The sequence below is a fragment of the Pinus tabuliformis genome, chromosome 3_1, assembly GCF_031772625.1.
Source record: "Pinus tabuliformis cultivar Carrire ecotype Pingquan chromosome 3_1, CPIR1, whole genome shotgun sequence".
Taxonomy (NCBI): Eukaryota; Viridiplantae; Streptophyta; class Pinopsida; order Pinales; family Pinaceae; genus Pinus; species Pinus tabuliformis.
In genome coordinates this window covers 821,115,839-821,137,232 of record NC_142301.1, presented here as the reverse complement: position 1 = coordinate 821,137,232, position 21,394 = coordinate 821,115,839, and positions in this window count along the sequence as shown.

Below are 21,394 nucleotides of genomic sequence, written 5' to 3'. Positions count from 1 at the left end.
GTTTCCTAATCATTGAACAATCAGAATAGTCGATATGGTGCATGCAGACTTTCTCTTTCATTTTCTTCTCTAAAGGAATAGAACTCAAACAACAAGGACTGTACGCGAATTCCTAGAACGAGGGTTGGTAACCCATTAAGAGAGACCACGACTGAAACAGACAAGAACAATTGCAAGAAGTTCGAACGAAACGAGTATATGCACACAATAATAAAAGACAGAGAATACATTTTCATTTTCGAATCCGTCCATCTGTAACAGACATTAATAAGGAAACCACACAATAATTCCCAGCACTAAGGCTGGCCATTAACGGACAAGATCCATAATCAAGATAACCAGGCATGGTTCGAGGGAGTACAAACCAGAACGAGAAAAATAAAAGTCGAGCAACCACATTTAGAACAGAGGTAACCCAAAGCAAACAAATTCTCTGTAATTTCTTTCCATTATAAAATGAAATGCCTGTATATACATAACAGTGTCCTAATATAACCCTACAAGAAGTCACAAAGCCTAACGACCAACAAACCCTAGACGAGGGTTTTGGGATGGCTTCCATTGTATACAAATTTACAGATACCAAGTAGCGAAACACAAGAGAGACTACATCGAATCGACCCAGGACACTTGACTACAACAGAGGGACATCAACGAACAAGTATTGAGGAAACCAGACCATCAGAACCTACAGGCCCTAATTTTAAAAACGAAATTGATGACAGTGACAGAGCCTACCAAGTAAAAGCTGAGGTGACTACGCCAAGCATGCCCATTAGCAAACCCCCAACCTGCAAGTGAACCAGGACAAGATTGTGAGCCTAGTTGTCGATAATGAAAGGAAAAAGTAGCGGATAAGTGCATACACAGAGAGAGAGATCTCTTCTTTTCTTTACCTGGAGGGTTCGCAACGGAGACAGAGCATAGGCCATTGAGCCACAAACCTCGGAGACCGACTGAGACAAAGGAGCGAGTTTTGTTAGAGATAGAACAATAAAGGGAATAGAGTAAATCATGGACGGATGAAGTTACCTGAAGTGAAGTCGAAAACAGAAGAGTGCCACCGCTTGCAACCTGAATGCATGCACAATACCACTGAGTTTAACCAAGAAAAACGACCTCTGGACAAACCATAACCGTGGAGTAAAGATAAGTCAAGCAGCTACACGAGAAATATAAACATATACTCATACAGACGAATAGAATTACCATCCTGTGCACAAGGAGCCGAGACCACAAGTCACCCAGGTAAATGCAGGTGCCTTACTCTCAGGCAGAGTAGCCCCTGACTGGCGCGCACATAATTGCAGCATAGCATCATACAAAGGCAACATAAGAATTACCAGAGCAAACCCTCGGCACTGAGGAAACGAAGAGCAGAAATGACCGAGCAACAGTAGGGGGAAGGGTTTTGGCAAGGACCGAGGAGTGGGAAATGCAAACCAAGGCGCTAGTACAGTAATAATAAATATAGTCACAATTTCCACCTTACCAAAGTCTAGAAACATCCAAAGTCAAGTCACAAACCACAGTTGTTTAATCCACAAATTGATCATTGTTTAATCATTTAATCAGTGATTAACATAATATTGTGTTAATTAAAATCTTTGTTGTGCAAAACCTTGCGGAGCTTTGGGCTGTTCCGATCACCCATACTTGTAATCTCAATATACAAACTTTAAGTCTCTCTTGAGTTGATCTCATTTCCATCTTCTATGATCTTTGCTTTTGATGTTCTTTGTTTTATTTTTTTGCCTTATGAAATCTTCATCTTTTGGTCTTTTGCTTTTGTTTTTGCACATTTATTGTCTTCTTCATTTTTCACCATCAATCTTCTTCAATGTTAATCTTGCAAAATATAATCATCATGTTAGTTGAAGTCCATATAAAAAAGTCACCATCCCTTAAAATATATTGGCATTCATCATCTTCTAGTATTTTGTCTTCATCTTTTGTTTCTTACACAACTTTGTTCTTCTTCAATCTTCGTGCTCAATCTTCTTCAATGTTCATCTTATAATTGAGAAATATAAACATCACATTTCTTGAAGTAAATTTTCATTATAATACATGAGATGTAAGCCGTTGTATCTACAAATTCTCTCAGAAAATTCTTCTTGTACATGGTCTAGCAATAATTCCTTAGTCATAAACGTTTTCACCCCCCTTGCATCATCCTCAATCACCATCCTAGTTTTTCTTTGGCTTACCCATAACTACACTCTAATTTTTTCTAGATTACCCTCAACCATTACATCCTCTACAGTTTACATCGGCTTACCCTTAACTATTACAATTCTCGAGTAGTTTCAACTTACCATGAACCATACATTACATCAAATGGTTTTTGGCTAAAAAAAACCTTCCTCTATTATGGTAAGCGGTCTTTTGTTTACCACAAACCATTCAACATGCAAATCATGAGGGTATACTTTCCTTATTAAGGTTTACATCAATATTTGAATCAAGTACTTATAATTTCAAAATTTCATTTAAGGTTAATATATCACTTATAAAATCACTATCTTGGGACCATTTTTTCCATGATTAAAAATTTAGTGTGAAAGAAAGATAATTTCATAAGGATGTATTTTTTTTTATGTATTTACCACTTTTCCATCTTAACTTTTGAACAAATAGTACTATTTGTTCACACCTTTCTTTGCTTCATTTTCTTTCCTTCCATGCTTAAAACTTTTTCGATTGTCCTTGTTTCTTTTTCTTGCCTCTTGCTTCATTTTCTTTCCTTCCATGCTTAAAACTTTTTCGATTGTCCTTGTTTCTTTTTCTTGCCTCTTGCTTCATTTGTTCATGCCTATGAGTTCATCTTCTTCTTCCTTATTTTCACATCTTCTTTTATTCATGCTACTTGTGCTTTCCTCTATCATCTTCTTATGTTATAGAATCTACATCTTTTCCTCTCTTCATCAATATTTTTCTTTATGTTGTCATCATTTCTAATAAATACCTATAATTATATGTGTACAAAAATGTTTCTTGTTGGAGTTGATTAAGGTCCAACAAGACACTTGTGACCTTGGTTTGGAAAACTTAATTGACATATCATTGTCACGATTTGAGATGGCTTTACTTTTGACTTTGAAAATTTTGATGTCTTCACTACATAATGAGAAACTTCAACTTGTATGTGGACTCGAATTTGAATTTACTTTGGCTCTATGTATCAAAAAAATTCATCTTGACTCTTTACATCATAATGTTAACCTTCTACATGCATGATGACTTTAATTTTTGTTCAACATTTACTTTGGCTTAGACTCTTAACCATCAATATTGACGTTGGTTTGACTTTTCAAAATGGAATTTGACAATTTCAATATGAGGACCTTGCATTCATATTAAGTGTTTTTACATTGCATTGGATTCTTTTTGTCCTTTTAATAAAAATATTTTATACTTGGAACGATATATAAAATAACCATAATTTTTTCATGGATTACAATTCAGAAAAATAAATAATAATAAGAAACACCTCATCCTTTCAACATCAATGAAAATATAGCTTTTAGCTTCCTCATCCTTTTGCATGAAATCTTGTAGAATCTCATTATGTTCTAAATCAATTTGATCCCAAATGGAAAACTCTATCTTATTAGTCCCTGCCATCTGGCAATGGCCAGGGACTATAGTAATCGAAATGTCGGGCATAAGCATTAGTTCAGCTGCTTAACCATAAGCAATAACCAAAGTTTGTAATCAAGCTCGTAATATTTTACACAGCAACCTCTTCCACCATCTTATTTGGCCTCTTCCCGAGGCGGGGAGGCAAAAACATAGGTTATATTCATTAGTTTACTTCCCGTTTACTTCCCATAAACTAGAATTGAATTAATGCTAACATTAATTCTGTAACTTTTAATGTTTATTATTTTTTCATTGCCTACGTTTTATAAAAAGGTTTTATAAACTTTGGTTGCTGCATGAAGATGGGAAGACAGGTAGCTTGCATGAAGTTGAGTGTGGCGAGAGGAGGGCTCATGGGCGTGGCGAGAGGAGGCCTTGCATGAAGATGCCCATGCGTGTACTGAATCGACCTATTCGGCAATCTCCTTGCTTGCGGGCGTGCTGGGATCGTAGTCTATTTAGGATCTCTTCCTTCTGGTAAGCCATCTCTGAGGCTGTCTCGGCTATCTCGACTATGCCACAATGGAAGAAGCTGCTCGGTTCCTGCAGGCAACTTTGACAGGAATCCCAGTTCAGCCTTCATCATCTAGAGATGGAAGAAGCTACTAGGTTCTTGCAGGCGACTTTGACCTGTAGGTGACTTTGACAGGAATCGTCTACAGAAATCGTAAGTAGCATCAATGAAATAGAGAACGCTGTTAAAATTCATTTTCATACTAATTCAGTCGGAAACCAGCTTTGAAGTCTGAATGCTGACAATGGATATGTATGTAATTCATATTAAACGAAATATAACACTTGTAATTAACCTAAAATTCTTTTGGATGCTACAGGTATACAAATTGATTATGGAGAACTGCAGAGCGAATGCAAAATACCTGACAGAAACCTTGAAAAGACTGAGCGAATGCAAAATACCTGACAGAAATCCTTGAAGAGACTAGGAGGATTTCATTCCTTCGGTAGCCCCTGCCTGGGAGATATATGCTTTGAGAACATCATTTCTTCTTCTGTTTCATATGCAATGGCCCCTACAAGCTATTGACCCTTGGTAGCTCGATGGCCCAGAGGTGTAAGTGCAGGTAATAGGCGAACTGTCTCTGGACCTAGAACTGGAACCCATGCCTTTGCTTTCTTAGCTGCTGGGCCAACATACGCGGGTTCAATCAACTGCCAGCTAACAACATGGATTCAACTGGTTGTGCTGCTTACTCTACCTTCGCTCTAGCTGCGCGGTGCTGCTCTGCTCATCTATATCTGCAGTCAAGACTAAGTGGTAGGCATTGCCCTTCTTTCCTCCCCGCAACAACTTGAATCCTCCTTACATGCTGAAGAGATCATACATCACTAGACTAATTACAATACTCCAATTACTTTTAAAGATGCTTCTACTTAATCTCAAGCTTCACAAAACCTTCCGCATGCCAAAGGCTCAGAATCCTTCCTTCAGCCATGGAAGGAAGCCAGAGGCACAAGATTGAATTGCTCCTCTCTACCCTTCAAGGACCTTTTTGTTGCCCACCACGACAGGGCAGGTAGCGTTCTAAGCATAGTGATGACTCACACTTCCCTTGATTGCTCTGCAAATTGTCAATAACACCGACACCGACTTAATTAAGAGCGCAATTCATCATCAAAATTAGGCCGAAGAGCATAGATGTTGAGGACAAGTGTGATTAAATACCTGACAAAATTGCCATGTCCATGGCTACCCACAACCAGAAAATGTGCCCCCAATTTGGCTGCGGCTTCACATATCCTCTCCTTGTCCTTGCCAATGATGACATGGATTTCTGCCTTCATACCATATCGATTGCAGATATTGATAGCTCGCTTCAATATCCTCTGGGTCGTCTTCTTTGTTTGCAATTCAAGAAGTTCAAACACATGATTGCTAGGAATATATGTTGCACAATATATACAGACTAATATCAGAAAGAGATGTAAATGACCAAGGGATTTCAAGAATCAATTGAATTATTATCTGAAAGCATGTTGTTCAGAGGAGATCATAGGTTAAGAAGTGCTCCATCCAGACATTCAAAGGAGAAAACATAGGTTGCAGAGCACTATATCTGGATATTTACGAAGCGCATCTCACGGCCCTGCAATTCCCGTTATCTAATTCCTATGAGACCACTCAGATATGAATGTAAAACTGAACCACTCAGATATGAATGTAAAACTGAAAGACTTGAAACGTGACCAAAAGTATAAAACTAAGCATTGCTGCCAGCCTGCATGGGCATTTGAATGCATATTGACTAAGTGTCAAGCCATATATGACATTTGTTGAAGGTGATTTCTTAAACGTGCTTTGAGGGTTGTGGTACTTTTATGAGGTATCTTCTTCGCCACCTGTCATCGCAGCGTGGAGTAGCAAGATCACCCTTTCTCGCATGGAGTCGCGCATGCCAAGGGCGGAATCTGGGACATTCAAATATGGGAAACACATTCTTCAGCGCTTATGTAAACCAAAAGTCAATCCCAATCCCAGACGTTCCACTCATTAGAGCTTAGTTTCCTTTTGAGGCTTAATGTATTTATAACGTATTAATAGAAGAGTTTGTTCAAACATTAGCATGGTCATTAACCAAATAGATCATATGAAAAAAAGACAAAGATAGTCACATGATTTTGGGCATAGTACTTAAGGTTTAAATCACCACTCTAACCAATATTCCAGTGTATTTGCGTGAATTTGTTTTAACAACAAGACTACCATATGACCTTTCAGATTGAGAGCAATCCAGCCGGGTGTGAAGCTCTACAGGCCTTTCATTGAATTCCTTCTTTATCGTTCGTTTCTATTCTCTAAAGTCCGATCAGCCTGTTCACTAATTCCTTATTCTGGGCTCCGTATTAAGGCACCCACCTGGTTGGAGGTACCCAGGTCAGGTTGTTCCGGTGGATCCGAAAAAGCTTATTATAGGGGGTGTTTATTATAAGAGAACCCGTAGTTGGCATGGTTCGAGTCATCATGTCCGTGTTCTGGAACTGGCAATTCTCTTTAGGCAAGTATATGAATTATAGCACTCTCCCCTGAAGCAAGATATGAAAGCAAAGACCAGACGAGCAGCTTACATACTTGTCCATAAGGCCCTTACAAATCGTTACACACTGTCAACTCAATTCCATTTATCGGCGTTACAATTACGTTCACCGTTCAGCTGTTTATTATACCGCATACTACGGTTAAAGTACTCCAACCTGTAATAATGTATTACACATAGCCTGGTAAGCGATCTACCATGCATAAGTTATATATACAAATTGTAATTTGATCAATGACAGTACGTTGAGCCAAGTTAATATACCTTGCACATTCAGCGTGTTAACCATGTGAAAAGTTGTAGAATTACTAAAAAAGGAGATTCATTCCAGTATGATAAGAGCTTAATTAATGGTCAGGTATGACGGTCCTTAATGAGCCTAACCAGTACTCTTGCTGACTGTTACGTGTAATGGCAAGTATGTTCCAGATGAAAACGCTGAGCTTTAGTTAGAGTGTATTATGAACACGAAGTACAATGCAGCTTAAAGAGTGGAATGCGTTGAGAAAACCCTTATTATATTTGACTCTACATCTATGTATATTATGACAGGTACTAGATACTAGTATGAGTAACAGCTTTACAAGTTCATCCGCTCGGAAAGCTTAATGGTTAATGTTATAGAAATTTTTGTGCCTAACAGCATGAAGCATGAAATGTCAATAATCTAAGGGATCCAAAGTCCCTAAACATGTTGTTCCTACCCCTAGAGGAACAAGGTCAGCAAACCACAGCACTGAATATCAGTTCTCCACCTGAAAACACTAAAAAACAAGCTAATTCTGGATCATGTCAACTGCTCCACTGAGCATCTGCGCTGAATTTCAACTGCTCCACTGTGTACCTGCGCTGAATGTCAACTGCAAAGAAGGCTACCTGCGCTGGGCGAGTTTGGCCAAGTGGCACAGTCATTCCTCAAGGTGTCAATGCCCAGGAAGCTTCCAAAATGACACTTGGATCAGAGAATTCGCCTAGTGATGAGTAAGAGGGTCTAGATCTCCAAGTGGAAGCAAGAACCTCCAAGTGGACTCAAGAACTGAAGAATAACTGAAGTGGGAGAGGACACTAGTCAGCTCCATGCCAAGCTCAATCTGACTCATCCTTTCTCCAAAACTCCTATATATAGAGCTCTCTCATGAGGTCTAGGGAGGCTGGAATCTTGTGAATGTAAGGAAGTGTTGTTGGTTTGATTATAGAACTATTGGGTAATTTGCTTGAAGGAGGTGAAGAGGAGATTTCTTTCTGCTGGGAGGTGATGCTGGATTGGGCCTTTTATGGTTGTATCACTTCCTGAACTTTACTTCTTCCATTAATAAAGCATTTGAGGTTCTTCTATATGCATGTGTCTCAATGGTGTATTGTTATACTTGTGTATTTGATTTATTCTAATCCTTGAATCAATTATGAATGTATGCTTCTTGTAGTTTCCCTCTCTTGCCATTTTGCAGGATCTTGGTGTAGCTGGGCCAGTGAAAAAGCAAGGAGCTGGGAGCAAGCAGCAAAGAGAGAAGATTGGATCAAGCATTAGTGGAAGACATCGGTTAGTGGATCTCTTCCTCCTCTCTCTTACATCTCATAAAGAAGTAATCTCAAATAGCTTTGCTTTGATTGTTGCTGAGGTACTATCACCCTTAGAGTGGGATAGGGTCATTCCGTATTGGATACTTTTCCCAACAACAAATTGGCGACTCCGCTGGGGAATCGTATCTTGTTGGTTGTTTGTGTTTTTTCTATTCATTTCATAAACGCAGGGAGTACCGAATCGAACTGCATTTAGAGCTTTCAAATGCAAAGTAGAGGGCAGCTACTCTAGCTCAGTTTTTGGGCATGTTTATGATTTGAAGAGCTGATCCAAAATGACTCTAAATAGCTCTTAGTGATAGCTTTTCATCCCTTAGTGTGTACTTGATTGATAGCTTCTGATTTGGCCAAAAACTGTGAATGTTTTATCAATCTGTGACCCGGAAACTGAGAAAAACGAAAGTTTATCTGTTCAGTGCAGGCACTGTGAAGGCAGTCTGCATTTCAGCGCAGTTCCCGAAGGGGCTACCTGCGCTGAAGGTCAAACTGCCAGTGTACTACCTGCGCTGAACCAGTTTTTCCTAGTGCTACTGGGGTTCCCTCCTGTTTATTGCCCTGTTTTCACCCTAGTTTTTGCAGCCTGTTATCGGTCAATGTACCTATCTGAAACCAACTTTCCTTGCCACTATTCCGCCTCGGTTGTATAAATAAACTGTATTTTTCTTTGTGTATTTCGTATGTCATTTGCAGTTTCCCATAACGAAAATGAACTAGTCTTGCTGTGGCCTCTTAGATCTAGACCTGTGATTAAGTGTCGTTTTGATCTTAAGAGTTAGTTTGTTTGCTGTTCATAGCTGATTGAGCTTTTGCTTTCGTCATATGGTTTGAATTTATATATTTCTAGTGTCGAAACAAGTAAATCTTAAGGTGTCTTTTGATTTTGGACAAGCTTGTTTGCTTTCACTTGAAATTGAATTCAAAATTATACAACAGCTTTCTTTTTGTATTACATCAACATTAAGAAAGAGAAAAGAAATACCTGCATTTTGCATTTTGCATTTGATAAGTTTGCATGTTGATTTAGGGAAAAGTGCATTAGTGTATGCTCTTTGATCTGTGTGAAAAGATGATGTCTTTCTTTTCCCTCAGTAGTTAAGATTTTCATAAGTCGAAAAGATTGAAAAAGCTTGCTTCTCATCTTAGACTGCATTTAGGAATTTGTATCAAACATTTCGTGGTGAACCTTGAAAGGCAAACTTTAAAAAGATCAACTTAAAATATATTCAATGAACCTAACAACGCTTTGAAACATAACGCAAACACATAGAGGTCTAAGCTAGAGACGTGTTCCGGCGTCGTTAAACGTAGTGACTGTCGATCTCGAAGAAGGTGGGTGATTCCTCCTGAGAGTCGGTGGCACTAATACGGACTTGTGCTCCCACGTACCGTCGCGTATATATTGGGAGACCCCTATAGGCATATATCTTTTATCCTTAGGAAGCCGTGTCGGCCGCCCTACTGATCGCAATGCAGTGAACACAGCATTCACGAAGATCGACCACCCGTACCGTAAAACGTATTCTGTGGTTTTGCGAAAGGTTTGGCACACCCTCTGCCTAGATCTCCAGAGTAGTTTCTTTTGGCCTTTTTCAAACTCTATAACTGAAAAAGTCCATCCGAGCATTTGTCACTTCGGGCTCGTTAAAACATCGAAGGAGACTAGAGTCATCTTTAGCTTTTTCTCGACTCTTAAAAAGTGAAAAAGCAAGTTGTGTCTAAAAGCGTCTAATAAAATTCATTCAATTCGGAAACACAAATTTCCCCTTTTAATATTTTAGTTGATCGAGTAATCCGCAATCGTGGAAGAAAGTCAATTGAAACCCCGTCGTTTGCGGAGGCTTACGAGTCAACTGTCTTTGTCTCCGGAATCGAAAACAGTACGGACAAAGCGAACTCGTTTAACCGGTTCAAAATCTCCTTTAAAAGTTAGAACAAGTGTTCCAACTACATCTGAGGTTCCGGTTACTCCAAACATTTCTGGGAACCCTGCCTCTATAGAAGAAGTTCAACAGCCACAGAAGGACAGTAATACTAATCCTAGTCTGGGGGCAAGTACTTGTATAACTAAACCAGTTCCATCTGTAACCGGTCGAGAGAGTATTGTTCCTCAAACAACTATCGCTGTCGAAACAACCACTTCTTCGGCACCAGAAATATTTTACGGACCTGACGGTCTTCCTCTTCCACCGGGTTTGATTGCGATAGAGGAAATTGCAGAAGATCCGCAAGCAAGTACTCCAACCCATTTTGGAGTCGGGGTCACTCTATTTCCTTCATCAGAAGTTAATCCACCACAAGTGGAGGTTCCTGTAGAATCGCCAGGCAATCTATTGGATAGACTTAAAATTTCTGAACAACCGTCATCATCTAGGACTGTGTCAAATGACACAGCGACAGCAGAAGCCCCTGCCGTCACTCTGACGATGTTTGCCAGCATACCAGCTGTCCCAACTAGCTCACAACCGCTAGAAGGAGTCCACCAAGGGACTATTTCAACAGTATGGTTCGTTCCAGTTTGTTCATCCGGAGTAGTATCCGGAAACTCTTACGTTGAAACTCGACAGAGTGATCCTCATGGAGGTCAATCTGGGTCATCCAGTCCTCATGGACTAACAATCCCTCTGAGTTCCGGATTACTACCGTATGGGGGGCAGTATGCCTTTTCATTACCTCCTCCGGGAGGATATCCATACGGCAGTTCTCAAAAGTATTCAGGTTATACTGGAATTGCATCAAGTAGTTGGGTACCTATGCTACCTCAACAACCAAGGGTTGTATATTCTATGCAACAGTGTGTACCTATGACGAACATCCCAACCACACCGGCTATTGTAACAGTGTCACAAGTTCAAGCGATACCTGTTGCATGTCAACTTCAGAATTCTCATGTTGTAATGCAACAGTCGCTTGACCATGGGTCACAACCACAATCGCCAACTGGTGGGGCGACACAGGTCCAAACGGGTACAATTACCCCACACCTTGGTCCAACGGTTAGCATAGCACAACAGAACATGGCTTCACAACCATGGATTGTACAATACCAACAACCGCAATTCCAGCAAGTGTACCAAGGTTCTGAGCAGCAGATCTTTGCGAACAGTGGACAACCGTATATCCAAAACGGTCAAAACCAACCACTTTACAGTGGTCAAGTCCACCAACCGTATCAGTCATACCAACATCAATTACATTATGCTGGTATGCAAAGGCCCACTGCTCAAGCGATTCCATCGTACCCTGGTTATGCTTCGCCTAACCTGAATCAACAGTTGCCATTCGTGGCAACTCCAGAGTTACCTAATTTACACCGGTTAATAAATGATCCGATTGCTTATGCCCCTTGGTGGCCAGCGATTCCTCATAAACTTCCATCTGACATTCCTAAATTCAATGGAAATCCAGGTGAAGACCCATCGAATCACGTGATGACTTTTCATCTGTGGTGTTCGTCGAACACCATAAACGACGATTCGATAAGGCTTCACCTTTTTCAGAGGACATTGACGGGTCCAGCGGCTGAATGGTATATTGAATTGCCAAGAGCCTCTTTCGACAATTTTAGTTCCCTAGCCACGACTTTCTTGACCCATTTTCAATTACCGATAAGGTATGAAACGGGAACAGAAATATTAACCAACTTCAAACAGACAACTGCCACCCATATATCTGATCATATACATGAGTGGCGTCGTCGTCGTAGGATGGTGAAAACATATGTTCCCGATCAGCTATTAGCTGAATGGTTTATAAAGTCGTTACTTCCTGCTATTACGGAAGATGTGGCCAAGGGGGGAGTCGTAATAGAGGAGCAAGTTATTGCTCGTGCACAGTATTTGGACTTAGTTTATACTTAGTCCAGCACGCTCTACGACAAAATACCCGACGCCCCTAGACCGGAATTTTCAATTCCTCCCCCTCCTAAATCCAATAGTGACTCTCATGCCGGTGACGGTGTGATTGGCACGGCAAACACGAAATCGATAAAGGCTTCATCAAAGAAAGCCCGTAAGAATTCAGATCAAAATGCAAAAGAGGAAATTCTTGCTTCGGAAGTAAATTCCGTATCAGAAGATAAAGGCAAAGAAACCAATCAACCAGGAAGCAAGAAGAAACAAAACAAAGGGAAGAAGAAGAAACAGGGTGAGTCATCCCCTGGAAAAAATTCTTCAAACCCTCCTGGGAAAGGGAAACAAAATTATCCATGTCTAATATGTGATGAAGAGGATCATTACACGAAGAACTGCCCATTCAAAGCTGAGCTTAAGAGGTTCTTTAAAAGTTCCCAAACCTCATCTGTGTTAACTGATCCATTTCCCAACCCAGGTCAAAATCTGGTTGATAGTGGAAATGCTTCCCCGTCACAAGTACTTATGTTGTCAGTTTCAAAACAGTAGAATGATGCTTTGATTTCGACAAGGAACAAAGATTATGGGAATCCTCAGCTGTCGAACGAAAAAGGTAAAGATCAACCAAGTAGTTCGACAACAACTTCGGCAGAAGTTGTACCACCCATCATCCATGAATTAATAATAAAACCGCCAAAGGGTGTAGTACACAAGTTGACATTTAATCCTCGCGCCAGAGCGGCGCAGCATTATAACATAGTGGAAGATTTGGCACAATCGCCATCCGCTATGTCGACTCTTGAAGTACTACAAAATTGTCCATCCCAAAGGCAGGCGTTGTTATCAGCTATTGGTGGGGTTGATCCTAAGGATTCCAATCTTGTATCCTTTGATCACAAAGGATACGATCCTCAGTTGTAGCTCAACTAGCTTTCCTTATTCAAGTGAAAGCCCTCAACAAAACTGTTCACAGAACAATTATTGATGAGGGAGCATCAACATGTATTATGTCGATGAGCTGCTGGAAAACTTTAGGATCTCCAACCTTGTCGCGATCATCAACGACATTAAAAGCTTTCGACGGAAGGACTTATACCCCATACGGTATCCTTAATAACTTGAAAGTTGAACTAGGAGGAAAAACAATAGAAATTGATGTTGAGGTCATTGATGGAAATCTTGACTATAACATCCTATTGGGAAGACCATGGATTTATGCCATGGCAGCTGTTGTGTCGACTTATTTTAGGAAGATCGCATTCCCGTTTGAAGGAGGGATTACGGTCGTCGACCAACAGAATTTCCTCCCTAATGGTTCACAAGTTACAGGAAGCATTCCCATGATCCATGAGAGCAACCATTCGATTCAAGATATCGGAGTAGGATTATTGAAAGACCCCACATTGATGGGAACTTTCGCACTACCACCTCCTATTTATATGGGAAATATACTGTTTGCAGCGACCTGCAACATGATATCTTCCACGAAGGTCGACATGGATCATGCAATGGTTTTGCCCCCAAGCCCTTTGGAAATATTGTAGCAATCAATGTTTCAAGCATGGGAGGCGAGCCCAAATCAACGCTCGTCAAGCGTTTGGGTAGATAGGTCTAGAGAATATGGTACCTCATTAGATCCTTGGTCGAAAGTACATGGGATTGACGAAGGAATCTTACAATCAATTATGATTGAGGGGGCACCATGGAATGATCACCACCATCGTTCCCTTCTTCCAGAATACGAAGAAGATACTCAAAGTGACCTTTATCACCCTTCAGTCTTTGAATTCCTAACAAATACTGTAAACACGGTGGATTCCGAGCGAAACTTATCCAATATTGAAGAGACTATAGCCATAAATATTTCGACTAAGACAAATGTTGTAGAGAATATTTATGTCGGCAAAGGTTGTTCCCCTTCAGAACTGGAAATATATAACGCTCTTTTTCGCGAATTTAGAGATGTCTTTGCTTGGTCATATGATGAAATGCCAGGCATTGACTCGAGTATCGTTGAACATGAAATTAAAATGTATCCTGATGTCAAACCAGTAAGACAACGTCTTCGGCAGGTGCACCCCAAGAAAGCCGCTACCATTAAGGCGGAAGTTGAAAAACTCATCCATGCTGGATTCATCTACCCGGTTCCTCTAACCGATTGGGTATCGAATATTGTCCCTGTTATGAAGAAACAAGGGACGATTAGAGTGTGTGTCGATTATAGGGATGTAAACCAAGCTTGTCCGAAGGACAACTACCCTACACCCTTCATCGACCAGATAATTGATGAATGCGCCGGATGTGAAATCTTTTCATTTATGGATGGATTTTCCGGGTATAATCAAATAAATATCCGCCCACAGGACCAGTCAAAGACTGCATTTATTTGTCCGTGGGGCACGTTCGCTTATCGAAAATTACCCTTTGGTTTAAAGAACGCAGGGGCAACGTTTCAGAGGGAAATGAATTATGCCTTCCATGACATCGAGAACATTGTCCAACCTTATCTCGACGACCTCCCAGCTCATTCGCGAAAGCGGACTGATCATCTGCAGCATTTAAGAGCGATATTTCTACGTTGCCGACACTACAAGATAAGACTCAATCCACACAAACGCGTGTTTTTCGTCGGTTCTGGTCGTTTACTTGGATTTGTAGTCTCTAAGGATGGGATTCGTCTCGACCCCTGTAAGGGTCAGGCAATCATTAACTTGCCTCCACCTTCAAATTTTCTTCAGATTCAGAAACTCCAAGGGAAAGCAAACTTTCTGAGGAGTTTCATTCCAAATTACGTAGAACTTGCTAAGGGTTATACTCGTCTTTTGAAAAAGGATGTACCTTTTGTCTGGGACCAGGTGGTGCAAGCTTCCTTTGATGCTCTGAAAGATTGTCTAGTAAAAGCATCATTAATGTACGCCCCGGACTATCAAAAAGATTTTAACCTGTATTTGGCTGCAGCGGATACGACCATTGCGATGGTTTTAGTTCAAGAAGTCGATGGAATTGAACATCCTATCTATTATTTAAGTAAAAACTTAAATGATACAGAAAGTAAATATTCTTATGTTGAAAAACTAGCGCTTGCAGCTGTCCAAGCGATTCAAAGGTTTAGACATTATGTCCTCTTTCAGAAAACTACCATCTTGTCAGATTGCAACCCCATGACTTATATACTGTCGCGACAGTTGCTAGGGGGCAAATATTCAAAATGGATAGCAATCCTTCAAGAGTTTGATCTGGAATTTTTGAAGTCCAAATCAAAGAAAGCCCTAGTTTTCGCGGAATTATTGTGCGATCTCCCATCGTCGTCCAACGATGAAACATCGGAAGAGTCAATCGTGGACGAAAGTTTGTTTCTCATATCTGCAAGCGATGAGTGGTATGGAGATATCATAGTTTATCTCCAAACCCAAAAGTTCAGGCCAAACACCTCTCACTCCGAACAAAAACGTATACGCTACCAAGCAAAAGACTACATGATCGTCGGTGATACACTTTACCATCGTGGTATCGATACAGTTCTGAGGAGGTGCCTTACCCATGAGGAGGCCGAAAAAGCCCTGAATGAATGTCATTCAGGCGCGTGTGGGGGGCATCAATCTGGATATGCAATAACACAAAAAATCTTACGAGCAGGATACTTCTGGCCAACCATGTTCAAAGATTGCATAACCGCAGTCAGAAGTTGCCATGCTTGTCAAATTTTTGATAGCAAAACCAGACAACCACCCGCACCTTTACAGCCGATAGTTGCTGTTGGGCCCTTCGCCAAGTGGGGCATCGATTTCATGCAATGTAACCCCACCTCGACCGGGGGGCATGGGTATATTATAGTCGCTGTTGACTATTTTACCAAATGGGCCGAGGCGATGCCTACATTGGATAACACTGGTGAAACAGCTGCCCTTTTCTTTTTCAATCATGTAGTCGCCAGGTTCGGCGTACCACAGGCTATAGTTACAGATCATGGGTCGCATTTTCGCAATCACATGATGGTTGAATTAGCTGCCAAGCTAGGGCTATCTCACGACAGCTCTACCCCATATTATCCGCAAGCCAATGGACAAGTTGAAGCAATCAACAAGGCCCTGAAGCGTATGTTGCAAAGGATGATCGGAGTTCATAAAAGAAGGTGGCACCTAATCCTGTACTCAGCCTTGTGGGCTTACCGAACGTCGGTAAAGAACGCAACCAGGTTCACACCTTTTCAACTGGTGTATGGCCTGGAAGTAGTCTTGCCAATCCAGTGTGAAATTTCGTCGCTTAAACTCGCAATCGATCTTCTCCCCGGAACTTCAGAAGAAGAGGCTCGTTTCTTGGAACTAATCCACTTGGATGAAACCCGTCGTGATGCCGCTTAAACGAAGCCCATAAGAAACGAGTCAAGGCTCAGTTCGACAAAAATGTCAAACCCCGTGTCTTCTCAGAAGGTGATTTGGTCTTGCTTTATGACCAAGAATCCGATAAATTGGGAGCAGGTAAATTCAAGTCTTTATGGATGGGCCCCTATATTGTTAAAAGGGTGTTAGCAAAAGGAGCCTACGAGTTAATGGATTACGACAGAATTCCACTGGCGCAGACCCGCAACGGGCTGTACCTCAAGCGTTACTATGCTTAAATAGTAACCTGCATGCTTTTGTTGTATTTTGTTTTCGCTAAAGTCTTTGTTCTGGTCGAGTGATCCACCTTTTTCATTTGTTGCAGATGTCGAACCATCTGGAGACATGTGTTGGATATGCCGACGGAGCGAGTCGTAGTTCGCGGAACCTATCCTCCGCAGCCTGGGCCATTTTTGATCCAAGTGGCGAGTTAGTAAGTTTCAGAGGGGTGTATATTGGGCAATCAACGAATAACATCGCTGAGTATAGCGCGTTGATAGAACTACTCTCTAATGCCATCACACGTGGCATACGCCGACTAATTGTCAGGCTAGACTCACAGCTCGTAATACTACAACTCAATGGTATATATTCTGTTCGCAATCCAGCTATTTATCGCATGTTCCTAAGGGTTAAGATCTTGGAAAGACAATTTGATTCAATTCAATATCAACATATTTCCAGGAACTTAAACACATTAACTGACTCATTAGCAAACTATGTGTTAGATAGACATTTGCAACATTTATAAAAGGGATGCATCATCAAAGGTTGTACATATGGATCATATAACTCAAACAGAATAAAACTCGAAAATCAAAATATATATAAGCTGTTTATAGTTCATACATAATGTTCTGTAACCAAGACAAAATTGGTCGTATGACCTAAAACTCAAAAAGATGCTAGGGGGCACCCTAGCCTAGTGGTGCTCATGATAGCACGTCACGGCCTGTGCAATCATGTGCAAGAGACGGGTCCATCGTCGAGGCACACCAGTGGTGTGTCGCTGTAGCTGTAAAGGTAACTCATCAATCCTCACATCGGGAATGCCAAGAGTAAGGCTCTCAACCTGCTCCTGCACAGCTGTAAGGGTCTCAGTATCGTCAAGGTCGCGGAGGATAGCTCTCCTAGCAGGCTCCACTGCCGGAGCAACAGCTGGCGATCTCGGACGAACTGCTGGATGAACAGGACCAACATCTGCATGCACCCAAGAGTATGATTAAAAGTCTTGATAGAATAAAGCACAACAACATTATGAATAAGAACAGTAAATAGTGATATGGTCAAAGAGTTTACCAATAGCGCCCCACTGTTCACCATCCGGTAACACCAAATCTGGATCGCCTCGGAAATCCATACCCACATATGGATACTCGGAGAAGACCATCTCCTGGCGCTCGAACCACCTGAAGAAGGCCTCAGTAAAAGTAATCTGAGGTTGACCAGCATGCCTAAACATGTGATCAACCCACCTCTGCATGTGTGGCTCGGTCGGAGAAAGCAAGTCGAGTATGATATACTGAGGATGCATCAGTGGGATTTTCTCCAAGGCAAAGGCAGTTAGAATAGAACCAAATCCAAAGTTCTTCAGCTTCCCGTCCTTTACCTTGGTCAATTGAGTTTTCATCTGAACATGTACTGCATCACACCAGTTGAATACTTTCGGTTGGAGACACTCCAAGGCGTGCTGCATATAAGATCTGTTGGCAACATGTAGAGCTGCGCTACCGGCCATCCTACCAATGGTATACAGAATGGACCTAAGAGACCTGTCAGTAATCTCACGGATAACAATCTTGTCATCTCTGCTCGGCTGAGAACCTTCCTTGCAATACTGGCGGACATAATCTCTGGTGGAATCGGTCCCCCAGGCCGTACCTGACAAGGAAATGGGGGCACCTCGTCTTGACAACCCAGTCAAGAAGTACATGTCCTCTATAGTCAAGGGGATGGACTTTCCCCTAATCTAGAATACTTGGTTAACAGGATCCCAAGCATCAAGCATATACTGCAGCAAAGTAATCTGTGCTCTCATGCTAGAGATACGGAAAAACTTCAGCAGGCCACAGTTCCGCAGCGCGTTCACCGTGACTGGGTCATGGAGGGCAATCATGTCCTCCTCTTCATGTTCTCGTTCTCGCCATGTAAGGGACATTTTGTTCAAAGTTCCCTGCAAAGCAAACAAGAGAAGGAGTAAGTTCATGATTTTGGTGAAAAACTGGCGAAAATTCATCAAAAAATGACTTGGAAACCCAGTTTTCTGAGCCCAGCACAGGCAGAGAGTGTCCCACCTGCGTTGAAGGTCAGGCTACCTTAAGGCAGCTTGACATTCAGCGTAGGTTTCGAATGGGGAACCTGTGCTGAAACTAGGGTGCCCTGGCAAAACCCCTGGGGCTCAGAAAGACTGAAAAACAAGCATGAAACTGGAAAAGAAAACCATGAAAAGAAAGAGCTAGGGTTTAGCTCCTACCTGGTCCAGACGGCGCCGAAAATCGTCTGCAGAATCTCTCGGAATCAGCTGGTGAAAATCAAAGGGGAAGAGGCACCTCCAAAGCTCCAACAAACCAAATGCAAATGAAATGGTAAATGAGAGGTAAAAACACCTTTTAATAGCTTTTTACGTAGTTCAAAGTGAAATATTAGGGTTATAATCTCATTTTCATGCAAATATTATTCATTTCTAACAAAGTTTGTTGCAGCAATTGAAAATGCAGTACTATCCTTGAAAAGAGAAAAGCTAGTAATGGTAAAAAATCAAAATTTGACCATATATTCGAGCAGTTTTACCGCAGAATTTATGCTCGTTAAAAACTAGAAAAGCGAGATCCGAGTAGTTTTAGCACATAGTTCATGCTCGTTAAAAAATAAACATAAGATTGAGCAAGAGTTTCCTCCAGAGTTTAAGCTCATTAAAAAATGAACCTATTCCGGTATATAACCATTGTGATCGTAAATTTATTAGCCATAAAAAGCCTTGGTCGTGTTTGCACCTGCCACCTCCATTCCATTTGGCCGATCGTTCACCCCCATATGATTGTTTACCCATTTTGAGGAACAGCTGCGAAGAGTGATTTCACCTAGCCATCCTTGTGACACTGTCGTGATTGGAAAATTCCAACCTGTACCTGGAATCAGTTGCTATCCCTGTTTATCACTCGTTCCTCAAAAGACGAGTCTTCTTTGAGCTCATTTCTCTTGACTCGTAAAATATGAAAAGTTTGCCGAGTTTTGGCCTTCCAGCTCGTTAAAAGGACCGGAAGAGCTATCCCTCCTCTAGATTTTAATCTTTTTGGACCTGAGAGATTATTGCACAAAAAGGTCGAGCGCTTGTTTTATTCGGCTCGTTAAAATTATCGAAAACTCATCCCTTCTGTATTGTTTTATACTTTTTCGGACTTAAGGGATTAGATGACGAAAAAGGAATTTTGGAGTTAACTTTATGTACCTTTTCAGACTCTCTAAAAATGAAAAGGACCGAGTTTTCCTTGTCGTTAGACTCGTTAAAATGATTAAATAGCGACAAACTTGTCTTTAGACGAGAACGAGTTTCCCTATCGCTAGGCTCGTTAAAACATAGCGATGGGCTTGCCCGAAGGGCAGGTTATAGAACAAGCATATGTTATCCTCCTCAATCTTGACAAAAATAAAGAGGTACTGGTCAGAAATGACTGGGGAAAAATTGGGAGAACCTCAAAGCTTTAATGGTAGCAAGTCGCTCTTGAACATGACACTTTTCCTCTGTATCACATCGGGTTGGGTTGTTTCATTCACCGGTCTCATCACCATGGTATTCGCCAAACCATCCACATTTGGGGTAATGCTACCGATCCATCGCATCAGTGTCGTTATATGTTCAAGAGATGTTGTTTAGAAAGAGTCAACCGTGTCCCATCCACTGCCATACATTATCCTTCATCCATCCATGATCACCACCCTGAATCATATGTCACAGATTGTTTTCACCTCCACTAAAATCATTAGCTCCCTTCCGTGTCACTGATGTGGGATTCATTAAGGCCCTCCTTTGACGGATCACTTCTTGTCGACTTCAGCTCATTATCCAAGAAGTTGATCTAGGAACACCCCCCTCAGTACTTTGAAGCTTGCATGCCTCAATGGCAAGTTTCTCACTTCCGGCGACAGGTATACATCAATGACCTTCGACCGGAAGATTTTGCGTGGTGTTCGACGCCAAGTCCTATGTTCACACCACGTGAATTGTACTGCAGTACCTTGAGGGTCATTATCATTATCGGTGATTCCTCTCGCGCTTGTTAACGGTTTACATTATTGACCGGTAATCAAGCGATGTCTTTCCATGTTCGACTTCAGCGCATTTCTCACATGGATCGACTTGTACTTAGAGTGAAGATCGAACGAGTTTGAAGACCCCGGATCTAGTTTCATCCATCCGGGCTGCGATATATATTCAGGAAACATAAAGACATTTGACATGTACATCATTGCAGCAGATGATCATCCTACTCAAAGGATGATAATTTCAGCAGAGAATTATCAGTCTACCATCAGACGATCGTCTGTTCTATGTACCAAAATGAATTTATAAAGCTGAGCATGGGAATGCCCGCCTCAGCTAGATCATGAAAGCAGAATGAAAATAATGTATTGTATTTTATTTTATTACAGGTCACCTCTCAGCGATTGAATGAACTTCGGATCCTCCTGATAAAGCATTTCAGCCGATAAACGACCTCATACTTTAGGGGGCAACTGTTATAGACATTTTTGTGCCTAACAGCATGAAGCATGAAATGTCAATAATCTAAGGGATCCAAAGTCCCTAAACATGTTGTTCCTACCCCTAGAGGAACAAGGTCAGCAAACCACAGCACTGAATATCAGTTCTCCACCTGAAAACACTCAA